This window comes from Apteryx mantelli, chromosome 14 (genome assembly GCF_036417845.1).
Source record: "Apteryx mantelli isolate bAptMan1 chromosome 14, bAptMan1.hap1, whole genome shotgun sequence".
Taxonomy (NCBI): Eukaryota; Metazoa; Chordata; class Aves; order Apterygiformes; family Apterygidae; genus Apteryx; species Apteryx mantelli.
The window spans coordinates 2,000,483-2,014,118 of NC_089991.1; the positions used below are offsets into that span (position 1 = coordinate 2,000,483).

The following is a 13,636-nucleotide window of genomic DNA, read 5'->3' on the forward strand; positions in this document are numbered from 1 at the left end:
TCAGACTGTCTCTTCACTTAATTATTTTAGCTTTGTACAGCTTTTTTTTGAAGGGTAATTGAAATCACAGTATTAGAAACAATTTTAAAAGAAGATTTAGATTCTGAAGTTTAAATTGTATGCAAAAAAATCTGTTTCTTGGGACGTTCTGCAGCACTTTTCCCATATTTCAAACAAATACAGAAGTATTAATTGGTAGGGTGGCTTTTTTAAAATGAACCCAAAGTGCAACTCTGTTTCAGTACATTTCAAAACCAGTTATGTGTAACAAGTAGCCTTGCTTAAATTCAAAGTTTTAAGTGTAGTTGTAAATCTTTCAAAAATAGCCTGTTTTGCAGATTGCTTAAAAAAAAAAATTTTTTTTTGGAAGCCCTTGCTGGGGTCAGATTTTGAGCCTTGGTGCCAGTTTGTGTTTGGAAAACATATTGCTGGTGTAATGGGATTGTCAGTGTGGAATCTCCTGTGAAGGGACTTGCAGTTGCCTAAGATGAGGTTGCGTGAATCTGAATTCTGTGTGGCTGTGCTGTGTCCTGCTTTTTAAGTTGATCCCAGGGTTATTACGTAATGCATGTCAAAAATGGCCTCCAAAATGCTCCTTTGAGATGAAAAAATGAATTAGAAAACAGAGTAATAAGTTGCACAAAAGAATGAAAACTTCAAGAGAAGTTCTGCCCCATGTACTACACTGTAATCAGGGCTTCTTTTCTGGTGCAGGCAAGGTCTTTTATTTAGGTGGGTGGTTTTTTTGTTTGTTTTTTAAAGAGGATTTTAGGGCCTGTCTTACACAGGGAACTCTTCTGAAATGGTATTCACAAAAATTGAATTGTTTCTGCATGTCATAGCCTACTGTGCACAGTGTTGAGACTGTGCTTGGAATTATTTGGAATTATTGATCACTGCTTACCTGAATTCATTTTCAAGTGTCAAATAATCCATTAAAATATATTAGAAATATTGATTAATCAGATCAAAAAAAGGAAGGTTTATTTTTCTCTTGTGGTTCCAATAATGCAATGTATCTAGATAAATATTTAATCAATGAGACATCTTACACATCAGAGGTCTCATTTTTAAAAACAGTGAAAACCTGTGCAGATCTGAATGTAAGCAGAGCAAGGGTTTATAGAGCACTGGCAAGCTGATAACTGAAAGGTAGGGAGAAAAGGTACAGACTTGTACTGAGATCTCATAATTATCTTGCATGATTAAAATGGGATTTTCATCCTAAAAGCTAAGGAAATTGGCACCTCTTATGGTTTGGTTTTGAAAGTCCTTTCCTAAAAATAAACTGGATTTTTTTCACTAGCAGCATGTGACATCAAAAGAAAGCTATATTTGATATCATGGTTGTAGGGCAGTGAAGCAAGATACTATTGTGAATTTATCCAAAGTCTAAACATGCAAGTACATCTCAAACAAGAGTCAGGAAGCTTAATATATTTAAAGTATTGACTTCATACTGAATTTCTCACTTACAGTGCATTGCTGAGGACTTTTGTCATTCCTGTATATGGAGGCACAAATGTTTGGGGGTGGCGGGTAGGAGGCCATAATCCATGGTTTGGATCCATTCTTGGAATGGTTTGTTAAATAAGCTAATGCTTTGTTCAGGTTTTGAACAGAAGGTGTGATACCTTTCAGCATCCAGACTAGGACGCCTTTCTAGCAAAGCCGCTGCAGGGCCTGGGAAATGGTGAGTAATTGAAATGACGCGTCTTTCCACCTTGATGCCGTTCTTGTAGTAGCGTTACAAGTTCTTATGAGGTTGCTGAGAGATTTCATTGGGAGACTGGAAAAAAAAGTGTGTTCTGTCTTGTAAAAGGAAGACTTCTAGCTGCAGGGCTGTAAATTGACACCCGCTGACATGGGGCTGAGATGAGCTGAACGTTTAGCTTGAAAGATTGATGTACCCGCTCATCCACCTGGAAAGCTCCCCTCCGCCCGGTGCCTCTGCACCGCGTCTGGGGCGTGCTGTCATCTCCTCATCATTGCACAGCGTTCGGGCGCCAAAGTCGTTGGGTTGCGTACAAAGATGGAAATTTTTGGTCATTTTAGTAATGGAAAAAAGTCCCTATTGCTGTGGGGAGGGGGGGTGATGACTAACAGCGTGTCTCTTCTGGCAGAGGCAGCCGCTCTTTGCCGCGACCGTGGGCGATGCGGTGACGGGGCCGAGGCCGAGACGCGCCGTGCCCGCGCAGTCCGCTCGGGGCGAAGCGGCCTGGAGGTGAGGCCCGGGCTGCTGGGCTACGGCTGTGTGAAGGCCGCAGGTCTTGGCAGCTCGCGAGCCACCGGAGACGAGAACGGGAGGAAGCGGCGGCCGCCAAAGCTTTCCTCCGCCTCGGCCGCGCTACATTGAACGCGCCGGCGGCCGCGGCTCCCTGAGGGGCGCTAACGGCCGCGAGGGGCGGGGCCGCCGGGGCGCTAACGGCCGCGGGGGGGCGGGGCCTCGCCCCTGAGCCTGGCGCGTGACGAAGGGCCGCGGTGGGGGGCGGGGCCGCCCCGCGCGGGTCACGTGCCCTTTCCCCCCTCTCCACCCCGCCGGCGCGGCCGTGCGGGGCGGTGTCACGTGCGAGCGGCGGCGGGGCGGGGCCGCGCGGCGCGCGGGGGCTGCCGGGTAATCCGAGTGCCCGGCTGCGGGAGGAGGCCGGAGCGGGCGCGGGGGGCGGAGGGCTGCCGAGGCCCACGTCGCCGGCCCACCGCCACGCCGACCGCCCCGCGCCTCGCCGCCAGCCCGGACCCGGCCCGCGATGGAGCGCCGGGACCCCTGGGGAGCTGCCGGCCTCTCCCGCCCGTGAGCCGCGCCTCCTCCCTTCCCCCCTCCCCCCCCCCTTCCTCCGTCTCCTTCCTCCCGGGGCCTCGCCGCCGCCCGCCCCGGGGGCTCCCTCGCGCCTCCTCGCCCCCCTCTCCCCGGTGGCGGCAGCCAGGAAATGGTCCGGGCCTAGCGGAGCGACGAACGGAGGTGAGACGCGGCCGGCGGTGGGGACGCGCCGGGCCCGGGCCGCCGCGGGGCAGGGCCTCCCCGGGGGAGGAGGAGGAGGAGGGAGGGGGGGGGGATCCCGGCAGCGACCCCCCGCCGGGCCCGGCTCGCCTCTCCGCGGAAAGCCTTCCCTGCCCCACCCCCCCGCGGCCCTCTACCCCCTTCCCCCCCCCCCCCCCCCCAAATTTGGGGAGGCTCCGGTTTGGGGCAGGTTTGGGTCACCCGTTTCAGGTCGAACCTGTCGCCGGGCTGAGAGCCAGGCCGAGCTGCGGTGTCCCGTCCTCCCCCGCCCCCCCGCCGCAGTTCTGGAGTAACGTGCTGAGGCGAGCTGGCCGCCCCTGCGCGGATGGGTGTGTGTCCCGCCGTCCCCTCCCGTCTTCAGAAAGCGAAACCGAGGTGGCACCTAAAATACGCGTTCGGGATGGTCCTCGGTGCTCGGGGTGGTTCCTGGTGCTGCTGCAGGCGGCGGGGGCAACGCGTTCCCTTCTCCTAGCTGTTGAGTTTAATCCTTTTCCACCAATTGACGTCAGGGCTTTGTTCCTTCCACTTTGCTCTCTGCGTTTTAGGCAGCGAGCTGCTCCTGGGATCAGGCAGCGCTGGCGGAGGCAGGCTCTGTTGCTTCGGTCGTATGAAATCGCTTTCTGTGGGTACTGCCAAAGGTCAGAAGAAGGGAGGCTTTCAGGGTTACTGAGGCACGGTCACATCCTTCTTTTAAATGAGTAGATGTTTGTTACGTAAATTATCCATGATGAGTATTGAAATGTATCTTGTAATCAAGAGAGCGGTCGCTTAATGTTTCTTGAGCAGAGAGTGACAAGCTTCCCTTTTCAGTGAACAAAAAAATGCCTTGAGACTTGTAATACAGATATATGTGCTTTCAGGTGCTGTCTTTCATTCACTTATTGATATGAAAAGGTAGTTAATTTTATACTTTCAGGCCATACCTCAGGTATGGCCTGAAAAACTGATGTACTAATGAAGGAGAGTTCCACTTAGCAAGTCTGGGCTCCTTTATATAACAAGCCCGTCTCCATGGCTTAAGGTTTTGTTGGTCACTTACTTGTGAAGACTATGATGATTTTAAATGTTCACGCTTCCACTGATGTCAGTCAGACCTCCCCACTTGCTTCATTGTGAGCTGAACAGGCGCTTAACAGCGCTGGCAGTCTTTGAAACTATTTTGTTCTGTTCAAGTGTCTAGTTTCATTCTTCACCATATTTTTCAAGTGTCTTCTAGTTATTGAGCTTCTCATGAGTATGCGTCTGGTTCCTTGCATTTCTTTAAAACTTCTGAATACTTCCCTTAAGTCACTGAAATGGATTGCTATACAGCCTGGGGGCGTTATTGTGAAATAGGGTCTGGTCAAGTGATTTGAAGGAGTGGTTGTAAACTTGATTTGTCATTTAGTATATTCTCTGATGAGAGCAACATTAGTAAAATCATAGTGCTACTGTTGTGTCTTTTGCCTCAGCAAGGTGCGATACCTATATGTGTGTACACACACACGCAAGCCCTTAAAAGTATACGGGTTTTGTACTTGAGACATGCAATGGCTTGTAATGATAATCCTGCAGCTTTTGTTTTGTTTTTGTCATTAACAGGAAATAAATTTTTCCTATTAGGCATTATTAATTTGTTGGCTTTATTGACATATCAGTATCATTATTTGTTTATGACTTCCTAGCCACTATGCAATGTGTTCATGCCTTCATACAGGAGCAAATTCTCTCCTTTTGAACTGTTTGGCTAATCATAAAGAACACAGTAAATTTCAACTCCAGTCTCAGAAATGGTTTCAGGTTCCTAATGTTTCCTTTAAACATCTTTCCAGTTCTCATTTTCACTTTTCTCTTACGTCTTAAACATTGTAAGAGGGAGACTGAGTGCGTAGGGTAGGTGGGTTTTTTTTCCTCAGCAATTTTGTACAAGAAACCATGCAACAAAAAAGTAAACGAAGAGATCACATTTACATGTAGTTTCCTTGTATTCTTCCCAGTTGTAGTGATCTGAACTTAACTGACCTTGAGAAAACTTTGGTGAAATATTACTTGGATATCTAGGTTTTCTTTTCAGAAAGCTAGAATGTATGCATGCTTCTGCATAGTTATTGCCCAACTATTTAATGAAAAAGTTGCTATGTAATTTTATCTGCAAAAGCTACACAGTTTGCATTTTGAGGATTTTGTAAATATGTTGCAGCGGAAATCTGTACTGACTTCGCAGTTGGTAGATAAAAAGTTGGCATGCGTGCACTAGTTCCTTCTTCCTTTTCTAGCTCGTAGCTGCTGGCAAGGATGTTCTGCACTTTGTTTTCCACAGTGGTTGCTTCTGGATGTTAGATGTGGCTAGAGACATATATGGCTTGTGCACTACTGACTGAGGGAACAGTTTGCAACATCTTTTGGAGCAGACAGGGCACTCTGCGAGCAAATGATGGATGGTGAAACGCCTTCCCTATTCCATGTTTTCTGTGCTTGTGACAGTTGCCATAATTGCTTCTCTTCCCTCTGTTCTTGTCCTTTCTGCTCATCCTCTTGTTTTGTGTGTGGGTTTTTTTTTTTTAAATACGTTTACTACTCTTACTTTTTGCTCCAGATCAACAGAAAGCTACATTGTTGCGGTAGAAATATTAACGAGTGATATACATGTCTGAGCCTAGTCTTGAGAGTAAAGACATGAGATTAGTAGCTGCCCTATAGGTAGATTTTGGCATTGTCAAGGATACAAAAATGCCAGTATCTTTCCAGAGGCCACCTTTGTCAGCAGCAAAGTGTACATAGAGCTGGGAGGAAAGTTAGTCACACATATTTGGGGTCTACCTGTCTGAGGATGTGAAAATAAGCTTGAGGTTTTAGTGACTGTGAGGTTTCTTTTCTGCTGCAGTAATTGTCCTCAGCCACATAATTTCAGATCGTTACTCACATGTGGTTTGTTCTGCAGGCATGTTTCTTCTCTACTGTGTTACCGTAGTCTCGCAGGTACCTTCAGTGTAGACCAAGAAATAACTGAACCTGAGCCCACCTGTCTTCTGTGTCATTTGATTTCAGTGTCTTCCTTGGGCTTTGTATCAAGAAAGAAGCAATGCCATCTTTGCTTAAGCAGAGAATATTCCAAGGTATGGTGAGATAGAGAGGCAATATGATGATGAAGGCCTGTCTGGAAATGAGTCGGGAAACTTTAACAGGTTACATGTAGTTAGAGCAGTGTAAAATGTATGTAAAATATATTGCTAACTGTATTAAAATAAGAAAATAACAAATTGCAGTCATAGAATTGCAAAACTAAAGATGAAAGAACTTATCTGGCAATTATTCTTCTCTTGCAAGATGGTTCCTTCTCTGCAGTTACTAATGACTAACAAGATGCTCTTAACCTTGTGAAATGATAGGGTTTCTGTCACTACTTAAGAAATATAACTGTACAGGCTAGTGCTTCTTTCTGTCATAAAGCTTTTCTCTTGAGTTTGGTCAGCCTGAGGTTTTTAAAGTAGTGCTGTTCTTATACGGTGTATTTTTCTCCTATGCTAGTCCAGGTTTATTCTCACTGTAGACACTTACTTTAACTAGATGTGCATATTTGTACGTGCTGCTGTTGAATTATGCTTTCCCATCTCTAATTGTATCTGTTCTCTGAAATAATAGTCTGATGTTGTCTATGACTTACAGAGGTGCCTAGCGCAGCACATAGCTGCATCATAGCAAGACTGACTTCCTTGGGTTTGTGCCAGCTTCGTACGTGCAGTCCAAAATTCCATTTTCCCATTTAGCTGTAATATCGTCTGCCTCATGCACTCGTGTCTGCTTTAGTGTCTACCACCTCCCCAGGCTCTCTAATTGTTACTACTTTCCGAATTTATTTCTCCAACTTTGTGTTTCAAACCTCCCTTTTCCCTAATGTAGTAAACTACGTTTTTCTTCCCAAGCGTATTGTAGTTCTTCAAGTTGTTATGTCTCTTGTTCTTACTTGATTCATTAATTATTTTGCTGATGAATGTAAAACCCAATTTATTAACTGACAGTAGTGTCAGGTACCAACAGAAAAATAGGATCTTTTTATGCTTGGTGCTGTACAAACACTGAATGATGGAAGTTCTTGCCCTGAAATCTTGAACTAATTTTCTCCTTTTAGCAGCTCACAAGGTGCAGCTTTGCCTGCACCTCTTCCTATTGAGGTATTGTACCCAGTCCCGACAATACATCGCTAGATACCTCACATCCCCTTTTATTAATCTCTGTTTGTTAAATTTCATCTTATACTTTATTCATGTCATAACATTTATTGGTAACTTAAATACTGAATATGTTGCTTATCCATGTTTTATAATTATCCAAATATAGTGTACTCTTACTAATAGTGGAATCCTGTAATGGTCATGTTTTTCAGGCTGGATTTCTTTACCACCCCAAATTTCATACAGCTAGCAGTTGTGCTCCTCTGCAGCGAAACAGCAGTCTCTTGCTATTTGTTTTCATTATTGTTTTGGGGCTGTGAAGGCCAGACTTGCTAGACAGCAGGCCAGAAGAATGGTGCTGTTCTCTTACGTGTTGATGCTGTGTTTCTTTTCCTTTAAAAAACTGATGTTTCCTCCGTTACCTGTGGTTTTCAAAAGTAGCTTTAAGATGCTTGTCCTTTGGGCTGGACTTTAAACTTTTCTTAGCTTTTAAATTTAGTGGCTTGTTAGTGGAGGGACAGAAGGGAATTACTGCAAACGTGTGTGCTCCCTTGTAAACTCTTAATAATAGATCTGTTATGATTGGAAAGGGTGTCAGGGAACATGCATTAAACCAAAGCGGATCCCTGAACTTCATGCTTTTAAAACTCGGTAACTTTTACTGTATATGGTGTTACAAGGGAGAAGGCATCCAGGTTTCAATACACTGTAACTTTGCAGTCGCTTGGAAACAGAACACTATAATTTCATCATACATCATTGGCATTGTTTGATGCCTACTCTAAGAGCTGTAAATGGTGATGGTCACTACTAACCTTTCTAATAGATGATGCTTTATTTACCTTTGTTATAATAAGCACCATGTTTCTTTTGCAGAATGGCCTTTTTTAGTAATCAGGTGTCATCTACTGGAGCAATACTTGGCTCTTTCTAAATTAATGAAAATGAGAAATGGACACTAAAACATGTTTCTTGATCTCTGAGTGACTTCTTTCTGTGTGCTGCAATTAGCAGGATAGCTATGTCTGCATTTCAGGCAGAAATAACTTGTAACTACCTAAACCTGTGCTGTTTGATACCTGTTGCAATTATGAACCAGTCATCAGCCATGTCTTAGGCCTCCGTTTTTCCCAGTCTCACCACTTCCACCCTTACACTGTCTGGATCCTGACTCCTCGTTCCCTGCCACAGCTTTTGCTGATCGTCCTGCAGTCAGCCCCTGTCCTCTTGCCTTGTCTGTGCTAGTCCACGTGCGTCGTCTCCTGCTGTCCTTTGGTCACTGCGACGTGACCATCGTTTATGACACTTTCTCCAACTCGGGTGTTTCTGAACAGGCTGAGACCTGGAAGTGCTGGGGAGTTTCAGTGCAGGAGCATCCTCAAGCACAGGATTCCTCCTGCAGCAGAGTGCTGGGCTGCTTTTATCTCTTCTCTCCGTCTGCTCACCCAGTGCTTTCTTTGCTTTTCAAAATGAGGAACGCTTCTGATTTTAAGAAAAAAAATGATAATATATTTTTAGAACCAAACATTGGGAAAATAGCGTTACTAACTAATGGCCAGTTAAAAAGTACTCCTCAGACAGAAAAAACTGTTTAAACTTGTCCTTAGTTCGGGTTCTTAGATTTCACAGAGGTAAAATTTAAATTACTCAGTATTAGGTATCTTTCTTAACAGCTTTCATTCTTAAACCTGCTGAAATTTCAGATTGTTGAACACTGTCTCTCATTCCTGGTTTTTCACTCAAATGCACTAACTACTTTTTTTTGAGTTGAACTCTGATCGAGCTATGATGTGAGAAATGGCAGCGTGTTTCAAATGCAGAAGCCAATAATTAAATATGAGAACTGGGAAGTTGTTTGGTTGCTCTTGTAGCTGCATACGGCGTATAGATACTGAGGTCAAAGGCACCTACCCATAGGCAGACGCATACTCGTAGATAAACGTACAAACATCCTAAAGCCATATAAGGCAATGTTAGTTCAGCTGGTCCTCCAGCATCAGAAAATCTGGAAATGAGTTGTGATAGCTTTATTTACCGTAGCAGACATTTATATTGGGTGCTTTTTTCCCCCTTTTGTTTTAGGGCTGCATGGAGGAAATAGGAACAGTCAGAAAATGTAGAAAGCACTTTCCTTAGTGTTAGTGTGATCCTGTTGCAAGTGTCTGTTTTAAATGAATAATTAGTATTTATATTGATAGTCTGGAATATTTTTATATAAATATATGCTTCAAAATACTGAATATATGCTTCAAGATGTGTGACCATGTATACTAACATTACTATAAATGCTCAATAGTTGGCTGTAATTGTCCTCCTCTCATTGCACATTCACATATATTTTTTGTTTCTGCATTTAATTTCTAAAAGATGTTAGAGATTTCAGTGATGAAAGTGCTTAAATGGTTTTAATCAGGCTTTAATGTGCACAAATAATTAAAGCAAGTAGGATGAGGAGATAAGAGTCTACGCTTTTCTTTACATAGTTTGACTGAAGAACAATTAATAGAGAATCTTTTCTATAGGGGAGGGTAAAACAAACCAAAAAAGCCACAGCAAATTGGGAATTCAATTTTTGTGTAATGTTATGTATTTTGAGGATAGGGGAGTATAGGCCATAGTTATATGAAAAAGTCAGAAGAATCTGCTGATCTCATTTACCAGTGTCCCATTACTATTAGCATAAATGTTTTCTTATTTAAAGATAATTAAAAAATTGCTTGGTCAGAGTCCAAATGTGAAAAACTGAGCCATGAAGGTGAGAATTTCAGAAAAATTGAGTATGAAAAAATGACTTAAAGGACTTAATGGAGAAACGCTTTGTAAATTTAATTTAGTAAGTAGTACTGTGTTCTGGCATAAATAAAAGTAGTAACTTAGTGGAAGTTGCTATGACTGAAAAAGGCTTGGATTTTGTAAAGCTGTCTTTAGATTTTTATTCTTGTAACTTTAAGGGACTTGAAATACAAAGATCGGACAAAATAGTCTGTTTTACCTTCTCTCTTCAATTTTTTTATATGCTGGGTGGTCCTGTATGAAAAAGAGCTTGCTGATGTTTTGTGTGTGTGTGTGTGTTTGTTTGGGGTGGTTTTTTTGTTTGCTTTATGGGGGCTAATGGTGGGGAAGGTTTTTTTGTTTGTTTCTTTTAGATTTACCATTAAAGCTTCCGGTGGGTGCCTGGGTTGTATTTGCGCGGCTGTTGCTGATGGTAGCAGTGATCTGCACTGACTGCAAGTGCAAAGCACTATGGCGCTATTCCTGGTTTGGTATTGTTTCAAATGGACTGGTGAAATTTTTCAACCACTATGTTTAGTTATGTTCTTACGCTGCTGATAGAATAAATTAACACCATATTAAAACATTGATCTAACTTGGTGAAAACTGTAGTGTAGATAGCCTCTAAAAGATAGAGGGTAAAAAGGCTTTTCTGAGAGCAGTGGTTACTTCTCCTGTAATATCAGCACCAGTTATGTTTAATGAGGGAAAAAATGCAAGTAAGGAGTTTCTACTGTGACGCGTTCTTGGGCGATAATTAACAGAAATATGTTTTACTGGGAGAGAGTCTTAACAAGTAGTCTTCAGCTTAAATTAGTATATCACTAATAAGCCCCTAAGAAAAGACTTTTCTTGTTTCCTTTTTCTCCAGGTCCCTCTAATTGTTTTCTTGATTAAAAAAAAAAGTTGCATTCTTCTATGGGCAAATGAAGCAAGATCCACACTGAATTGACATTTAAAGATGCTTTCACAGGGTCCTCTTCACCTGCCTAATTGGCCCAAATAATCTGTGGTGGTGTTTTTTGGATAATCCTATTTCCACTTTTTTGCTGACAGAGATGTGTGTATGGGGGAACAAGCAGATTTTCTTATTAGCATGGATTTATTCAAAGGAGTGTTAAAATACTTCTTTCAGTCATGATTTACTGACAAACTGAAAAACTACTGGTGGTCAAAAATTACTCTTAATATGGGTTTCACTTTAAGAGAAGATAAGTAGAAAATTTGGATCTCATTGGCTGGTATAATGAGGGAGCTTCTCACTAGCCGGAATGTTACTTTATTTATGCAGTTTATGTTAATCTGTTGTACTACTTAAAAATAATCACTTTAAAATATTAAGTGGTGAATCTTGCATTAAAAATGGCTAATCTTAACTTTTATCATACTGCTTTTGGATGATAAGTAGAATCCAATTAATCCACAAAAACAATTGAAAGCATCTATTCTATGCCAGATGCCTAAGAAAGGCAAAACAGTTTAAGTGAACTGGTTTGTTTGTCCACCATGTCCTTCACGGTTTTAAAATACATACATTTGTCTCCTAGTTTTAGTTACAAGGAGAAAACTTTTTTAACCACTTCAGTGATCAGTTTTATCGTCAACATTGAAGGAATTAATACTTGGACTGAATAATTTGAAATGAAAGATGTAATATTTTCAACTAATGAAGGAGTCTGCTTTGTTAAACTCGCCGCGTAACGCTCTCAGCATTCTGTAACCCTCATTCATTCGCCTTGCTGCTAATCAGTACTGTTTGATCATCTTGCTTCTTAACCCTTCAGCAGCAAAAATGCTACTTATGCACTTTAAAATAAATTGTAATAAACTTGCACCTAGTTCATAATCACTTCAGATTGTTTTCATGTGGTTCATTTTATAAAGTACGTTTCGGATCATTTTTCACTTCATTAAACTTTATATTCGCTGGCCACCTGCTAAAAGGAATTCTAGCTGAAGCCCCCCAGAGCTAGCATTACTCCGGGAGACGAAGCTGCGTGCCGGCGCGCGAGAGCTAGGTGGTGCCGGGATTATTACCTGGCGTGCAGAAACGTAGAGTCCCCATCCAGGGCTGCTTTGCCATGCTTGGAGCACCTCGATGCCGTGGTAATTAGTACTTAATTAAGCCAGGCTTTAATAGGGCTCCCCCCACTTTGCTTATTGCAGTATTTTGAAATCTTTGGGGAGGAGAAGCATTTCTTGTCATGTGATTTCTGTAGCCCTTGAAAGCAGTTTAACTGCTTTCATCTGTTAACTGATGCAGATTCAAGCCCTGGAATAAACTGGCACTAGTGAAAGTGCCTGCATGGGCTCTGACTGGATGCTCTGAACTAACCTGTTGCATTAACTATTTTGAATTTCAGCTGAATTTTGGCAAGTTTTTTTTTTTTTTTTAAGGTTACTTGTGTTTTATTTCATACTGGAAAAAGTTTAACTTTTCTATTGGCAAGATTCATCGAGTCTCACTGATTTAAAACTGTATTCATTCGAGCATTGTAATACTTGTCTGCTCGTAATTAAAGCTATAACAAGCTGACTTACAAATTGATTTATGTTGTATGTTGTTATGATTGTCTGTTTTGCAGTTTTCTTGTCTGTCAAGTATTTTGGCTCTGGTTAAAAATATGTTAAAAACAACAGTTCAAAACCAGCTTGTGCAATGCCTTTCCTAGTTTATCAAATGCAGAAGTTAAGCTTTCAGTCCGGGTAGAAGTTTACCTATGTTGTGTGGAAGATGCTTTAACTTTTTTTTTTATAATGTGATGCAACAGGAAGGGCTCCGAAGCGTCTGCAGATAGCGATACTCATGCCGCACGTCTGTGGCGTAGCTGTGTAGATCCCGAACATCAGATTGATACCAGACCTCCAGCGTTCAGGTGTCACGCTGAGCTGGTCCCCTGCCACAGGAGGAGTTGTGAGCTGGAGCGATTTGTAGCCAAATCATATTAGAGCTCTGGAGAGATGTTTTATGGCATATTCCTGGCTGTCCCATCTAGGAAATGGGACACTTGTAAACGGAGCAGTAGTTTTTTTAGCAGCGTTCAGGTATGTCTGTCCAGTATTTCTTTTGTGGCTCTTTCTTCTGCGGCTTAAATGTGACAGGATTGTGAGCAGCATGGCAGCATTTTAAGGCCACATCCAGAAAGGTTGTTTAAAAGGTCACAGCATTAAGGAGCAGGGCCTTGTGCTGGCTCGTATCCTGAATTCAGAGTTGTCAGCCTCACACTGAAAATGGAGAGAAAAAAGACCATATATGAGACTTCTGGGTTTTTTGCTATAAATACTGAAGAGAAAGATAAGATATAGGGGATGGCAAAAAGCTATAAGAACTTTGAAAAAAATGTAAAACAAAAACAGGAAACCATACTGAGAGAGGCAAGGTGCGGAGGGAGCGTTCTGCTGGTTCAGCAAGCTGCGGTGCCCCGGCGCGCGGGTGGGAGAGGCGGAGGCGGAGGGGCCCCGCGGCCGCGGGAAGGCGAAGCAGCCCGGCAGCCCGCCAGCAGCCTGCCTAAAGCTGCTCTAGGACCGGGATTTGATTAAAAGAGTTTGCATAGCTAAATTGATGTTTACCAACTGTGTTCCGGAAACACTTGATGCTGTGCTAAATGTTGTGATACTCGATGGTTGCAGAAATGTTGCTGTTTTTCTCAGTAATCTGCTAACAGGAATTGTAAAATAGAGAAATCATTAATGGGTAGTAAGAAAGGTTAAAACT

At 42.7% G+C, this 13,636-nt stretch overlaps 1 protein-coding gene across 7 annotated transcripts in view; it reads left to right on the forward strand.

The window, feature by feature from the left end:
- The first annotated feature begins 2,833 nt into the window (after positions 1 to 2,833).
- AFF4 (ALF transcription elongation factor 4) overlaps positions 2,834 to 13,636 on the forward strand; it is a 58,894-nt gene continuing 48,091 nt past the window's right edge. For 6 of the 7 annotated variants that reach the window (XM_067304977.1, XM_067304976.1, XM_067304979.1 and 3 more), the window contains exon 1: positions 2,834 to 2,959. The gene's annotated coding sequence lies outside the window, so the exon portion shown is untranslated. Of the gene's footprint in view, positions 2,960 to 3,543; positions 3,637 to 13,636 lie in introns of all 7 variants that reach the window. The other variant, XM_067304978.1, reaches the window with a different exon arrangement.